Below are 13326 nucleotides of genomic sequence, written 5' to 3' on the forward strand. Positions count from 1 at the left end.
ATCTATAGTTATTAAAATTCTTTAAAAAGTAGAACCCTCTCTTTAAAACATATCAGGAAAAGCTAAAAGATGTTATAATTATACACCATTTTACAGACAAGCATTTCCAAACGAAAATCCAACCTGATCCGGGGGAGGGGGTGCTGGCATTTTTTTTTATGTGAGGAGGTGTCTGTGTGTCTTCACCATGTTAACCTATGTGGCAATACATGGTATTCTGATTTTTTGGACAGGACGGTACAACTATTACAGGATTTTGTGAATTTTCTTAATATGAATGCTTTCAATCTATTTTTTACACTCACGTGATATAGATCTAGCCTCTCCTTTCTGAATTTATATATTTAGAAAGACGTCTATGGTCAGTAATGCCCTTTTGCATGTTTACCGTGCACATCCTCAGCATGTTATTAGGAGGCATTCTGATGGGTCAGTATGCCCACATCTGCAGAAATTGTTCCGATCAAGGAATGTTTGAGGAGGAAACAAAAAATCATTAAAACGAGCCTACCAATGAGCCAAAGACAGCCCTAGGGACCTCTTATTATTTCAAGGGGAACTTAAATTGGCCTCACAGAACCTAAGATTTATTACTACTTTTAATAACCAGTCTGAGGATATTAGGAATATTATGAAAAAACGTTGGCATGACTGAAAATAAAGTCTTAAGTGAGTGTGTGGATCATGACCCAAGAATTACTTTACGTAAAAATAAATCCTTTAAAGATTTGGTTTAAGTAGTCACCATAAAACAAGTCAAGTGGGGACCGATGCAGAGAACTCCCACATGGCACCTTTTAAAAGTGGAAGCTGCAATTTATGCAATTTTGTGAAAAAAATGTTCAGAATATATCTTACCTATTGACAAACAATGGAAAAGTAGACATTTTTGTATCTTGTCAAATTATAGGGATTGTTTACCTGCTATGATGCCCCTGTAATGGCTTTTTTTTTATAGGCAAAACAAAGAGAAGGCTTTGGGAACACATCCGTGACCATGTTAACAACATTCGCGGTGGCACTCTTTTAAACCCAGTGGGAGGGGATGCCTCATGTCTACATATCTGGCCGCCTTCAAGGCAATGGTACAACATGCTTTGTTAGGATGTAATGTCCTTAATATGGCTTTCAGGTATCTGTATATTTTTGTTTTTGGTGATATCCCTGGAATAATAAGGATGTAGGTTTGCCTCTTCTTTTCTGTATATGAGACTGTATATGGGACTCAGCAGGTGTTGCACGATGGTGCTCGCTTGTGTTCCCACTGTCTATGGTATTGAGCAGTTGTATGCTTTGCTATTAACTATGGCTCTACCAAGATGATGCCCGAGGCATTTCTGTTTTTTGCAGGATATGATATCATTGTCAGTAGCGTCGGTGATCCAATGGCGCGTACACACGATCAAACTATGTGGCGGAAAAGTCCGGCGGACTTAGAAAGTAGTTTTGACTCAAAAAGTGTCCGCTGGACTCGCAGTCCGGTGGACAATACGGCCGTGTGTGTGCTAGTCCACCGTACTTTTGAAATCAGCGAACTTTTCCGCATGGAGAAAAGTCCGTTCATTTTGAGCGCGGCTCCAGGTAGCCAGGACTAGCAAAGGAAGTCAATGTCGCTGGCTTCGGCGGCGAGATTGACATGTTGCTGGCCCCATCACCTGGTATGGACTTACAGGGGAAGCCCTACGCCGAAAAAACGGCATGGGGGTCCCCCCAAGGTCCATATAAGACCCTTATCCGAGCACACAACCCGGCTGGTCAGGAAAGAGGTGGGGACGAACGAGTGCCCCCCCTGAGCTGTACCAGGCCACATGTTTATGAGGAAAAGGGCCTCTACCCTGGCCGTTGGTTGTCGGGGTCTGCAGGCAGGGGCTTATTGGAATCCAGAAGCCCCCTTTAATAAGGGGGCCCCTGGATACCGGCCCCTCACCCAATGTGAATGAGTATGGGGTACAATCCCCCTCTTCGGTTCTTCTTGCCGGGCCTCCGCGCCTTCTTCCAGCTCTTTTACAAGCGGTGGCCCGGTCTTCTGTCGCCGCCGCCTTCTCTTCTTCTTGTTCTTCTTGTTCTTCTTCCTTGAGATGTTGACTGGACGCGCTCTCTGGCCGTAATGACAGGGACGTGGCGTGCGGCGACTTATAGAGGGACATCGCCGGGTGATATCCCTGCCCATTATGATGTCACAGTCCCAGAGGATGCTGGGACTGTGACATCATAATGGGTGGGACATCACCCAGTGACCCCGCCCATTGTCCCTATATAAGTCGCCGCGCAACGCGTCCCTGTCATTACAGCCAGAGATAGTGATGAGTCAACATCTCAAGAAGAGAAGAACAGAAGAACAGAAGGCAGGGTAGACAGCGGCGACAGCGCCGACAGAAGACTGGGCCACCGCCAGTAAAAGAGCTGGAAGAAGGAGCGGAGGCCCGGCAAGAAGAACCAAAGAGGGGGACAAGACCCCCGAAGAGGGGGACAAGACCCCTGAAGTCGGAAGAAGACCCCCGGGCGGCCACGACAAAGAAGAAAGCCGGGCTCCTCCGCTAGTAAAAGAACTAGCAAAAGAGCAGAAGATAGCGGAGGAGTCCGGTGAGAAGACCCCCCAAGACGGAAGAAGACCCCCGGAGCTGTGCAATAAATTATTTTAAACCCTTGTGTGTTGTGTTTTATTTACATTTTTTTCACAGGTGCATGGGTAGGGGTATATTGTACCACATACTCAATCACATAGGGTGGGGGGCCGGTATCCGGGGCCCCCTTATTAAAGGGGGCTCCCAGATTCCGATAAGCCCCCCGCTCGCAGACCCCAGCAACCAACGGCCAGGGTTGTCGGGAAGAGGCCCTTGGCCTCATCAACATGGGGACAAGGTGCTTTGGGGTGGGGGGGCTGCGCGCCCCCCCCTTTCACAAAGCACCCCCCATGTTGAGGGCATGTGGCCTGGTACGGCTCAGGAGGTGGGGGGTCGCTCGCTCGTCCCCACCCCTTTCCTGACCGGCCGGGTTGCATGCTCAGATAAGGGTCTTATATGGACCTTGGGGGGACCCCCATGCAGTTTTTTCAGCGTAGGTCTTCCCCTTTAAGTCCATACCAGGTGACGGGAACAGCAATGTGTCAATCTCGCCGCCGAAGGCTACCTGGAGCCGCGTTCAAAATGAACGGACTTTCCTCCGTGTGTGGGCAAGTCCGTTCATTTCAAAAGTACGGCGGATAAGTCCTGTGTGTGGGCACGGCCGCTCGTTCGGAAATTTGGCGGACTTTCCGGCGGTTTGTCTGCCAGACTAAGTCCGCCGGATAGTCTGATCATGTGTATGCGGCACAAGAGACACTGCTTGTCTTTCCGCATATGTAGAGGGTCCTGCTATTGCATCCAAGACATTTTTGATTTTGCGGCAATGTGCAGGGGACAAGGGAGTGTAGGGCTTACTGTTAAGCCTTATATAAGGCGTTGTTTTGGAATAGGATTGACTACACTGTGAACGCAAAATGCATAGGAACTAGATCTGATACACACCCTATGTCACTTCCACTGGGGTATTGCTTAATGCATAGCGTACACCACTGGTCAGATAGCACTGTCTGAACGGACTTCCACCGCACTAGGTGTTTCCGATATATTGATGCATTTTCCTGCTGGAAATATTGTAAGTGAAATTTTTTAACAATAAACATACGATACTACACTATATGTGCCTTCCCTGGCTTTTCAGATGTGGGAGATTGGAGCAGAGGATAAATAACAAAGATTTGATCTGGCTGTTCCCGGGCTCATTCGACCAAGTTCACAATACATGTGAACGATTGATTGGAAAAAGATCGTTGAATGGTTTCCAGGATTCAAGGAGGTACTTTGTAATGAAACGTCCCATACTCCACTTGAGTGCTTTCCTCATATACCACTTCCTCCCAGTCTGAATATAGATATCAGATATTCCAACTGCTCACAAGCACAAAACAAGACGATACTTATTTAGTTGCTGAACATGGACTGTTTTATTAGAATCAAAATACAAGTCTTATATACAGTAGAATAGGAGGTCCCCCCTCCTGCTCATATTACTCTAACAATACATCTGTAACCAGAAACCTAATTAACATGAGCTAATTAACTAATCCCTTAAAGCAGCCAATGTGACTCCCTAACTACACTATACATTATCATAAATCTCAACACAGAACTTCTTCATACAATTGCAGGGTTAATTAGCACAAACAACAATAGTTGAAAGACTCTTAGAAGCTGTGGCAAGCCAGACTAGACTCATTTACATTATAGAAGATAACAAACAGATGGCTGGAGTTCATGACATTAGCATCTAACAGTATGTGTCCCAACAGTATGAATCAGTCACTATTTCTAATATGGCATGTACAGTTCCCAGAGTCTGTGTGTCCGGAAAGGGGGTGGGGACGAGCAAGCGCCCCCCCTCCTGATCCGTACCAGGCTGCATGCCCTCAACATGGGGGGTGGGTGCTTTGGGGAAGGGGGGCTCCCAGATTCCACTAAGCCCCCCACCCACAGACCCTGACAACCAACGGCCAGGGTTGTCAAGAAGAGGCCCTTGTCCTCATCAACATGGGGACAAGGTGCTTTGGGGTGGGGGGCGCATGGTGCCCCCCTTCCCCAAAGCACCCACCCCCCCATGTTGAGGGCATGCGGCCTGGTACAGTTCGTCCCCTCCCCCTTTCCGGACTGACCGGGCTGTGTGCTCGGATAAGGGTCTGGTATGGACTTTGGGGGGACCCCATGCTGTTTTTTGGCATAGGGGTTACCCTTAAAACCCATACCAGGGGACGGGGCTCGCAAAGTGTCAATCTCACAAAGGCGGCTACATTGACTTCCTTCTTTAGTCCCGTCGTACCTGAAGTCACGCTCAAAATGAATGGACTTAAGTCTGTGTGTGGGCAAGTCCGTTCATTTGGAAAGTCCAATGGACCTCCGCCAAAAGTCTGGCAGATTGTCTGCCGGACCTGGTCCACCGGAAAAGTCAGTTCATGTGTGGTCATGTATGTGCAAGTCCGCTCGTTCGGAAAGTCAGGCGGACCTCTGCTGCAAAATCCGGCAGATTGTCCGCCGGATAGTTTGATTGTGTGTACAGGGCATTAGGGTTTTGTTTTTATTTGCTTTTTTTAACCTGCTTAGAAACATTTCTCCCTGCTTTCTGTTCAAATCTCTTGAACGGGGAAACATTTAGCAGAGAGGGGAAGGGCTAGAACTTTTGACAATGTTTTTATTACTGTCTGTGCCTTTCTTGCCTGGTGACAAATGCATCACTTTTCTTGGAAAAGAGTCACAGATATGATCTAAGTTTTGGATTCATTTTTGCATTTAATCGTGTTACTAAACAGAACATATCTCCACCTTATAACCTAAGTCAACATTCACTTTGCTAAGTGAACAGCCTCTATTCATTTAGCAAATAAACCCCATACTGTCTGTACATGACAAGATTGCATATGTAAAATCTTTACTATTATATGTACATACAATGTAGTTAAATATTAGTTACATCCATTTAGGGCAGGAAAGAGTGTGTTTGGGTAGCATGTGTTTTTTGGATGTTTTCTTATGTTGGGATAGCTCTTCACCCCAATAATATTTTCAGGGTTATTCTGTAAGATAAATTCAAAAAGTTTACATTTACAGTATTTACTGTGCAATTCCCCTATCGGGGGCTTGGACTATGTTAACCACTTAAGGACCGCCGTATTGCCATTGTACGTCATCACAATGGCACAGGCAGGCACAAGCACGTAGATGTACGTGCCTGCCTTCCAGCGGGTGGGGGGTCCGATCGGACCCCCTCCCGCTGGATACGGCGGTCCGGTTCGCTGCAGAAGCGATCCGTGATGAGGGGATGGCCGTTGGTTTCTGGCCACCCCCTCTGGATCGCTCCTGGCCAATGACGAACTTCCTCCCACTGTGTATTGTTTACACAGGAAGGAGGAAGGGATGTCATTCTCCTCGGGGAGGTCTTTTTGACCGGACTACGAGGAGAAGACTAAAAGTAAGTGTGCACCAACACTACACTGACATGTAGGTACACACAGGAACACAAACCCCCCCCCCCCCCGATCGCCCCCCGCCCCCCCCCCCCCAGTCACAGTGCCACTGATTGCATTGATCATTTCTTTACTGATCAATGCATTCAGTGTCAGTTGTAACAGTTAAAACTGTCAGGGCAGCTAGTGTTAGGTCCAGGGTAGCCCCCTATCACCCCCCAATAAAGATTTAACCCCCTGATTGCCCCTAGAGTTAACCCTTTCACCTCCTTTTGCCAGTGTCACTAAGCGATCATTTTTCTGATCGCTGCATCAGTGTCGCTACTGTCGCTAGGTAGCTAGTTATTTTTTTAGGTTCACCGCCAGGTTTTTATATCGCTAGGTACCCCGATATACTACCCAATAATGGTTTTAACCCCCTGATTGCCCCTAGTTAACCCTTTCACCCCCTTTTGCCAGTGTCACTAAGCGATCATTTTTCTGATCGCTGCATCAGTGTCGCTACTGTCGCTAGGTAGCTAGTTATTTTTTTAGGTTCACCGCCAGGTTTTTATATCGCTAGGTACCCCGATATACTACCCAATAATGGTTTTAACCCCCTGATTGCCCCTAGTTAACCCTTTCACCCCCTTTTGCCAGTGTCACTAAGCGATAATTTTTCTGATCACTGCATCAGTGTCGCTACTGTCGCTAGGTAGCTAGTTATTTTTTTAGGTTCACCGCCAGGTTTTTATGTCGCTAGGTACCCCGATATACTACCCAATAATGGTTTTAGCCCCCTGATTGCCCCTAGTTAACCCTTTCACCCCCTTTTAACACTGTCACTAAGCGCTCATTTTTCTGATCGCTGCATTGGTGTCGCTAGTGTCGCTAGGTAGCTAGTTATTTTTTTAGGTTCACCACCAGGTTTTTATAGCGCTAGGTACCCCGATATACTACCCAATAATGGTTTTAACCCCCTGATTGCCCCTAGTTAACCCTTTCACCCCCTTTTGCCAGTGTCACTAAGCGATCATTTTTCTGATCGCTGCATCGGTGTCGCTAGTGTCGCTAGGTAGCTAGTTTTTTTTTTAGGTTCACCGCCAGGTTTTTATAGCGCTAGGTACCCCGATATACTACCCAATAATGGTTTTAACCCCCTGATTGCCCCTAGTTAACCCTTTCACCCCCTTTTGCCAGTGTCACTAAGTGATCGTTTTTATGACCGCTGCATTATTGTCACTAGTGTCGTTAGGTAGCTAGTTATTTTTTTAGGTTCACCGCCAGGTTTTTATAGCGTTAGGTACCCCCATATACTACCCAATAATGGTTTTAACCCCCTGATTGCCCCTAGTTAACCCTTTCACCAGCGATCACAGTATAAGTGTCACTGGTGACGCTGGTTAGCCAGTTAGTTATTTAGGTTCCCCATCAGGTTTTTATATAGCGCCAGGGACCCCCATATACTACCTAATAAAAATTTGAACCCACTGATTGCCCCTAGTTAACCCTTTCACCACTGATCACCGTATAAGTGTTACGGGTGACTCTGGTTAGTTTGCTTTTTATAGCATCAGGGCACCCACCATTTATTACCCAATAAAGGTTTAACCCCCTGATCACCCGGCGGGTGATATCAATTAGGTTTTAGGGTCAGGGTCTGCGTCGCCCCAGGCAGCGCTAGGTTAGTGCCAGTACCGCTAACACCCACACGCAAAGCATAAACCTCCCGTAGTGGTATAGAATCTGAACAGATCAATATCTGATCTGATCAGATCTATACTAGCGTCCCCAGCAGTTCAGGGTTCCAAAAAACGCATTGTTAGCGGGATCAGCCCAGATACCTGCTGGCACCTGCGTTTTGCCCCTCTGCCCAGCCTACCCAAGTGCAGTATCGATCGATCACTGTCACTTACAAAACACTAAACACATAACTGCAGCGATCGCAGAGTCAGGCCTGATCCCTGCGATCGCTAACAGTTTTTTTGGTAGCATTTTATATTTAAATCCGGAAGGCAGTGCTTGGTTTTCGGGGTCCCGTACGTGGCTAGGCTCCCAAAAAGTCCCCCACATGTGGTATCCCCGTACTCGGGAGAAGCAGCAGAATTTATTTTGGGGTGTAATTTGACTTATGCCCATAGCATGTGTGAGCAATATATCATTTAGTGACAACTTTGTGCAAAAAAAAAGTTTGTAATATTCCCGCAACTTGTGGCAAAATATAAAATATTCCATGGACTCAACATGCCTCTCAGTAAATAGCTTGGGGTGTCTACTTTCCAAAATGGGGTAATTTTGGGGGCTTTTGTACTATTTTGGCATTTTATGGCCTTCGAAACTGTGATAGGTAGTGAGGAGTGAAATCAAAAATTTGCACCCTTAGAAATCCTGAAGGTGGTGATTGGTTTTCGGGGTGCCGTGCGCGACTAGACTCCCAAAAAGTCCCACACATGTGGTATCCCCATACTCGGGAGAAGTAGCGGAATATATTTTGGTGTGCAATTCCACATATAACCATGGCATGTGTGAGCAATATATCATTTAGTGACAACTTTTTGTAAAAAAAAAATTTATTTTTATTTTTTGTCATTATTCAATCCCTTGGGACAAAAAAAAAAAAATATTCAATGGCCTTCAGCAAATAGCTTGGGGTGTCTACTTTCCAAAATGGGGTCATTTGGGGGGGTTTTGTGTTATCTTGGCATTTTATGGCCTTCAAAACTGTGATAGGTAGTGATAGGTAGTGAGGAGTAAAATAAGGAATGTATGCCCTTAGAAATCCTGAAGGCGGTGCTTGGATTTCGGGGTCCCGTACGCGGCTAGGCTCCCAAAAAGTCCCACACATGTGGTATCCCTGTACTCAGGAGAAGCAGCAGAATGTATTTTGGGGTGTCATTTCACATATGCCCATAGCATGTGTGAGCAATATATCATTTAGTGACAACTTTGTGCAAAAAAAAAAAAAAGTTTGTAATATTCCCGCAACTTGTGGCAAAATATAAAATATTCCATGGACTCAACATGCCTTTCAGTAAATAGCTTGGGGTGTCTACTTTCCAAAATGGGGTCATTTTGGGGGGTTTTGTGCTATTTTGGCATTTTATGGCCTTCGAAACTGTGATAGGTAGTGAGGAGTAAATTCAAAAATTTGCACCCTTAGAAATCCTGAAGGTGGTGATTGGTTTTCGGGGTGCTGTGCGCGACTAGACTCCCAAAAAGTCCCACACATGTGGTATCCCCATACTCAGGAGAAGTAGCGGAATATATTTTGGGGTGCAATTCCACATATAACCATGGCATGTGTGAGCAATATATCATTTAGTGACAACTTTTTGTAAATTTTATTTTTTTTTGTCATTATTCAATCCCTTAGGACAAAAAAAATAAATATTCAATGGGCTCAACATACCCATCAGCAATTTCTTTGGGGTGTCTACTTTCCAAAATGGGGTCATTTGGGGGGGGGGGGGTTTGTACTGCCCTGCCATTTTAGCACCTCAAGAAATGAGATAGGCAGTCATAAATTAAAAGCTGTGTAAATTCCAGAAAATGTACTCTAGTTTGTAGACGCTATAACTTTTGCGCAAACCAAAAAATATACGCTTATTGACATTTTTTTTACTAAAGACATGTGGCTGAATAAATTTTGCCCTCAATGTATGACTAAAATTTAGTTTACCGTATATACTCGAGTATAGGTCGATCCGAATATAAGCCGAGGCCCCTAATTTACCACAAAAAAAATGGGAAAACTTATTGACTCGTGTATAAGCCGAGGGTGAGACATGCCTGTCCATCCCTGTGTGTCCAGCCCTGTGTGTCCAGCCCTGTGTGTCCATGTCCAGCCCTGTGTGTCCAGCCCTGTGTGTGCAGCCCTGTGTGTGCAGCCCTGTGTGTGCAGCCCTGTGTGTCCAGCCTACCTGTGTCCCGAGATTGTGTCCCGAGCCTGTGTCCCGAGCCTGTGTCCCGAGCCTGTGTCCTTCTGCACATACGGCGGCCATGCCAGGATCGCCGCACCTCTTCTCGTCTGTGACAGACGGCTGCCATTCCACTGTTCAAAAGCCGCGCCTCCGTCTGTGATAGGCGGAACACTCAATTTTCCAGCAGTCTGTGTTCCGCCTATCACTGACATCCTCTCATCCTCGTCCGTAGTATGAGGATGAGCGGATGTCCGTGATAGGCGGACCACTGACTGCTGGGAAATTGAGTGTTCCGCCTATCACAGACAGGGAGGCGCGGCTTTTGAATAGTGGAATGGCCGCCGTCTGTCTGCTCGACACGCTGATCGGGTAGACAGACGGCGGTGCCTCGAGTATAAGCCGAGGGGAGCACTTTCAGCCTAAAAAAAGAGGCTGAAAATCTCGGCTTATACTCGAGTATATACGGTATTTGATTTTTCTTATAACAAAAAGAAGAAAATATCTTTTTTTTTCAAAATGTTCGCTCTTTTTCCATTTATATCGCAAAAAATTAAAATCGCAGAGGCAATCAAATACCATCAAAAGAAAGCTCTATTTGTGGGAAGAAAAGGACGCAAATTTCGTTTGGGTGCAATATTGCATGACCACGCAATTACCAGTTAAAGCAGCGCAGTGCGAAATTGGAAAAAGACCTCTGGTCCTTAAGGTGTTTATTGGTCCGGGGCTGTAGTGGTTAACATACACATTAAGTGTCTGATGAACATCATAAAAGGCAACACACAACACTTATTAGATTTATCTCCGGGGCACTGAATGGTAGAAGAGAACAGTAATTATCACCAGGATTTCCAAGCCGGGTTACAATCTAGATCAAAGTATTCTCTGTCAGGGAAATTGGATTCCTAAAGAGTTGATTGAAAGATGGGGGAGGAATGGGAACCATAGCGTGGTTTAGAGAAAATCATCTGGTAGGAAAACACTTTCTAGCCAATCCATTATCCCAAAAATTTGAGAATAAGGACTCCAAAGGCTATAAAGCCAGAGGGACATTGGGATTCATTTGCTAAAGGCTGTTTAGTGTGCAAGAAAAGTTGTGTTTTGCAAGGGAATACCTCCTAAAGCTTAGTGAATGTGGTGAATGCGGTGAAGAATACCTAATCATGTTCAAGGAAAATGACACTTTTGCTTTCTTATGATTGCATTGTGGAAATCAGCAAGGTTTCACCTTGTTCACTAAGCTCTGGGGCGTGTTCCCTTGCAAAGCTCAACTTCCCTTGCAAAGTGAACAGCCTATCTCTCTTTAGTAAATCAACCCCATTGAATAGAGGGAAGAAGAGGGAAAGAGCTATCTTTAACCACTTTCAGACCGGACCATTTTGCTGGTAAATGACCAGAGGTCTTTTTACACTTTGGCACTGCGCTGCTTTAACTGGTAATTGCGCGGTCATGCAATGTTGTACCCAAACAAAATTTGTGTCCTTTTCTTCCCACAAATAGAGATTTCTTTTGATGGTATTTGATTGCCTCTGCGATTTTTATTTTTTGCGATATAAACGTAAAAAGACCGCAAATTTTGAAAAAAAATGATATTTTCTACTTTTTGTTATTAGAAAAATCCAATAAACTCAATTTTAGTCATACATTTAGGCCAAAATGTATTCAGCCATATGTCTTTGGTAAAAAAAAAGTCAATAATTGTATATTTATTGGTTTGCGCAAAAGTTGTCACATCTACAAACTAAGGTACGTTTTCTGGAATTTACGCAGCTTTTAGTTTACGACTGCCTATCTCATTTCTTGAGGTGCTAAAATGGCAGGGCAGTACAAACCCCCCCCAAATGACCCCATTTTGGAAAGTAGACCCCCTAAGGAAATTGATAAGAGGCATGTTGAGCCCATTGAATATTTTATTTTTTTGCCTCAAGCGATTGAATAATGACAAAAAAAAAATATTTTTTTTTTTTTACACAAAGTTGTCACTAAATGATATATTGCTCACACATGCTATGGGCGTATGTGAAATGACACCCCAAAATAAATTCTGCTGCTTCTCCTGAGTACGGGGATACAACATATGTGGGACTTTTTGGGAGCCTAGCCGCGTACGGGGCCCCGAAATCCAAGCACCGCCTTCAGGCTTTCTAAGGGCGTAAATTTTTGAGTTCACTTCTCACTACCTATTACAGTTTTGAAGGCCATAAAATGCCAAGATGGCACAAAACCCCCACAAATGACCCCATTTTAGAAAGTAGACACCCCAAGCTATTTGCTGAGAGGCATGTTGAGTTCATGGAATATTTTATATTTTGCCACAAGTTGCGGGAAAATTACAAACTTTTTTTTTTTTTTTTTTTACAAAGTTGTCACTAAATGATATATTGCTCATGCATGCCATGGGCATATGTGAAATGACACCCCAAAATAAATTCTGCTGCTTCTCCTGAGTACGGGGATACCACATATGTGGGACTTTTTGGGAGCCTAGCCGCGTACGGGGCCCCGAAAACCAAGCACCGCCTTCAGGCTTTCTAAGGGCGTAAATTTTTGAGTTCACTTCTCACTACCTATTACAGTTTTGAAGGCCATAAAATGCCAAGATGGCACAAAACCCCCACAAATGACCCCATTTTAGAAAGTAGACACCCCAAGCTATTTGCTGAGAGGCATGTTGAGTCCATGGAATATTTTATATTTTGCCACAAGTTGCGGGAAAATTACAAACTTTTTTTTTTTTTTTTTTTTTTTCACAAAGTTGTCACTAAATGATATATTGCTCACGCATGCCATGGGCATATGTGAAATGACACCCCAAAATAAATTCTGCTGCTTCTCCTGAGTACGGGGATACCACATATGTGGGACTTTTTGGGAGCCTAGCCGCGTACGGGGCCCCGAAAACCAAGCACCGCCTTCAGGCTTTCTAAGGGCGTTACAGTTTTGAAGGCCATAAAATGCCAAGATGGCACAAACCCCCCCCCCCAAATGATTTTGGAAAGTAGACACCCCTAAATTTAGGGGTACACTAGTGAGACTAGGTAATAAATGGCGGGTGCCCTGAAACTATAAAAAAATAACTAACCAACCAGCGTCACCTGTAACAGTTATATGGTGATCACTGGTGAAAGGGTTAACTAGGGGGCAATCAGGGGGCTTTATGCGGTAGTATATGGGGGTCCCTGGCGCTATAAAAAGCTGCGGCGAACCTAAATACCTACCTGCCTAACTAGCGTCACCTGTGACACTAATACAGCGATCAGAAAAACGATCGCTTATTAGGCTGGGTTCACACTGGAGCGATGCGGGAACGCCACGAATGCGCGGCGGGTTCCCGCACCGCATGCCTCCCGGCGGCAGTTCACACTGCCCTATGCGAACTGCTGGGAGTGTCAGTGAAATGTTACTGACACCCCCAGATCAGTTCGCATATCGCAG

Source organism: Lithobates pipiens, unplaced genomic scaffold, assembly GCF_037356315.1.
Source record: "Lithobates pipiens isolate NorthernLeopardFrog02 unplaced genomic scaffold, aLitPip1_a1.2 Scaffold_13, whole genome shotgun sequence".
Classification (NCBI taxonomy): domain Eukaryota; kingdom Metazoa; phylum Chordata; class Amphibia; order Anura; family Ranidae; genus Lithobates; species Lithobates pipiens.